A 3,674-nucleotide genomic window follows, 5' to 3' on the forward strand; every position below is an offset into this window, starting at 1 on the left:
ACTGTTGCAACCTGGACAACCACAAACCCCTGCCCAGAAGGACCAGGTGAACTTCAGATCACGTTTTGCTAATCTACCTGGATTGTCACGGTAGCATTAATTGGCTTCTTTGTCCATGAGAACAAAATACAAATGAGGGGTACCTTCTTCAGTTACAGAAAACACTGCTCAAAAGCCCATCTGTACTAAAGGAGAAGAAATATAAATGCTTCCAGCGGGTTAGTTTGGAAAGCTTTTAACATAGACTCAAAAATCACATTTAGAAGGATTAGTTCTTTCCCGTTTTTCAAACCAGCAATTTAGAAATCAGATAGCAATACCTGTCACCCATACCATCTCCTTTTGTAAGGTAAACATGAAAATGAGAACCTCCTCCTCTTCAAGGCATTCCTCCCAATTAACAATGTGCCATGCCTGCATATATTTTAATTTTGTGAGATATTTGCATATTTTACTCCATCTACGATACTGAAGGGAAACACTTGCTAACGATGTGACTACCCCGTGTTCACATTTTATTAGGCAGCAGCTGCTGGTTTTTGAGGCATATGTGTGTGTGATCAGTACACCATGATGGTATATGGGCAGAAGTAAAAGAAAGTACTTGAAAGTACATTTTCTTATGGTATAGTGCTCTGTCAAAGCTGACTGCAAAAATGACATATCTTACCCTATGATTACAAGTCCTTATGCTGCTAGGAGAGGGACAATTGGGATGCCATTCTCTATGTCATATGTATTTGCTAAATAGTTCTTGTGGATGCTTGTGCAAAGTGACTGGAAAACTAGAGGCAGATAGTGGCTGCTATAGGCCAAATTTATCTGTAGAACTTTAATATTGGTGATAAATGCTTAAGAAGAGGACCAGCATGATTTTTCAGGTCATCAGATAAAATGGCAGATGAGAGGGGTTTTGTTTCACCTCCAGCATGGACACTGGATGTATGAACGCAGCACCTCTGCTAATTTTAACTTGCGCAAAGTAGAGTGACTCTAATATATAAGCCTTAAACATACCAGCCTTAAACACATCTTAAGAATAGTGCCAGTGACAGTAGTTTCCTCCTATCTGAATGTGAAAAGGGGATCTTTCTTTTTCACATTAGGATAAAATGACTCCTTTGTGCTTGTTTCAGAGTTGATGCTTAACAGGTTACTTTTTGCTCCAACTCCTCTTTCTTCTTCCTTGGATATATAGTTAAGAGAATGGAAGATTTTATTCATCTCTCCGACAGGTGAAAATGAAAGCTTCATAAACTATGCAGGAGCATTTGTTCTGTCCGGAACGAAGTCAGCCCCTGCCTCCTGCAATTTGTTTAACAGCAAATCTAACTTCCGTTTCATGTAAAACTATATGGAAACTTTTTTGCTCTCTGTATTTCAAATGTTGTGGTATTGACTCCAGAAGGCTTGCAAAATCTGTTGAAGATACAGCCTGCTTATAAACCATACAGGGAAAAATTATTCCATGTCAAAACCAGGCATCACTCATCAATTACTATTTTTTGCTGTATTTCTCTATTTTAATCATGTGACAAGAACGAGCCTACCCTGCTAGTGCAGTAAAACCAAATGCCTCTGGGAAGGTGCATTTGACAAGCTGGGAATGAACAACAGCCAGGGTGAGCAATGCTGTATGAATTCTGAGGAGTACATTCATGAGTCAACAGCTCAGTCCTAAACCATTCCTAGAGTTAAGCAAGTATGTCAAACTCTTCCTGCAATGCCTCACAGCTCAGACTTTAAAAACAAACAAACAAAACAACCAACAACAACCAAGCAAACACCCCTGACATAATAATTATTAGAAGAAGTGAGTACTTAAAAACCCAACTACTTCTGGCATTTCTTTAATCAAAAAACTAAGCAACTTGTGTAAGACAGCTCCTGCTGGTCAGTAACCATAATGTTACTTTTTTACCCCACTCTCATGCCTTTTATTTTTCAAAAGGTCACATTAAACAAAGGATGATACAGACAAGAGTCTTAGTCAAAATAAATCTGTTTTTTTGTTTGTTTTTTTTAAGAGAGTAAGAGGATAAAGAGAACAGAAGAAAATTATTAGCCACCTGCAACAGAGTTAATAAATGGGAGACTGGTAATTAGTGTTTAATGCCACCTATAGCGAAATGTTTCCCACTGGGAAAAACGTGGGAGGCAAGTCCGCTTTGCTCCTTCAAAGTCACAAGCCGGAGCAGAACATACAACTGCACCTAACACCACAGTCACTTTACATATATTCAAGTTTTTACACATCTGCAAAGCAGAAGTAGTAGCAGCCATTTGGATGTTCTTTCTTAATGGTTCTCAGGGGGGGCCTAGGAAACTCGGAAGGACCAGGTTCTTGTGACATGGAGCTGGAGCTGCAGCTGCTGCTTCTGCTGCTGCTTCCAGCCACCTGCGCTCTGCCTCTGTTGTCCTCAGTGGGGGAGACCTGGGGGGACCCCGGGCTCAGGTACCCAGCTGTGGTCTGAGTAGAGGCAGTGGCATATGTGGTCGGGCCAGTGTTGTTTTTCACATAGACGTTTTTGATAGCAACAAGCGTATGTGCCATGATGCTGAGGCTGTTACTCAGATCTTGCATGCCTTGCTGCAGCAGTCGAAGATTGTGGTTGACACTGTCAAAGCCAGACTGGATCACCTGCATCTGGGTCTGCTGAATCTGCACTAGGTCCTCTTCAGTTATTTCATTTTGGTCTGCCTGGGACCTGCCTTTTGTTTTGGCTTTTACTTTCCCAGAGGAACCACCGCCTGATGTCCCCAGAAAAGGTAGTTGTTCTTGGCTAGGTGGAACCACCGCCATGTCCTCAGAGCTTTCTTCTGGCTCTACCACCTTCACTACTATTTCTTCTTTGAGGTTTATCTTCTCAAGACTGGATTGATGAGATGGGCCAGGATTGTCGTTAAACCCTAGAGGAGATGATGGGAGAGGAAAAGCAAAGGAGAGTCAGTCAGAAACTTCATGACCTCGGTGGTCAGTGAAATGTGTTCTCATCCACTAAGCACTAACATTAGTCCTTGAACCAAGACTCTACAACTCACACTGCATTATCTTTGATGCTTTTAGAATACATATTACCTCGATAGGTGGGAAGAAAACCATAAAGACGCATTCACCAGTTAACCATATATTTGCATACGACAGATCCCTTACCGGCCCCACCACAGAAGCTGAGTTTTAGGTTCCAAGAGACAAAGTTCATTGCAAGCTCATTTCATGCTCTACTGTGCACGTGGTAACCAGTAACAGCATTGCTGAAACACTGTGATTGCAAGAAATCCCTTGGTATTGAAGGTGATCGTTTCAGCACGCTAAGGCCACGTCCCTCTGGTATGTGCGAAGTTAGGTACTTGCAGCACTTTGTACTTGCCTAGAACTGCATGCTGGCATGGCTTTTCGCATTTGCAAGAATAAGTACTACAGATGTGAACACAGGCGGCTGGATCTAATGCCTCATAGACAGGCATCTACTACGAGATAGGGGTTACTCTTAGGTGCTGTTTTGACACACTTTTGACCTGCAGCACGAAATCTGCCAGGTCTGTGTGTATATGTATATATACATTTTGCATTGCCAAGGAGAGAAGGTAGTTATCCAAACCAGGCATTTTCAAGCGGGGCTGGTACCCGCAGCCCCCTGCGCGCACGCAGCGAGCCGGGAGCCTGCTACGGC

Source organism: Pygoscelis adeliae, unplaced genomic scaffold, assembly GCF_000699105.1.
Source record: "Pygoscelis adeliae isolate BGI_AS28 unplaced genomic scaffold, ASM69910v1 Scaffold22, whole genome shotgun sequence".
NCBI classification, from domain to species: domain Eukaryota; kingdom Metazoa; phylum Chordata; class Aves; order Sphenisciformes; family Spheniscidae; genus Pygoscelis; species Pygoscelis adeliae.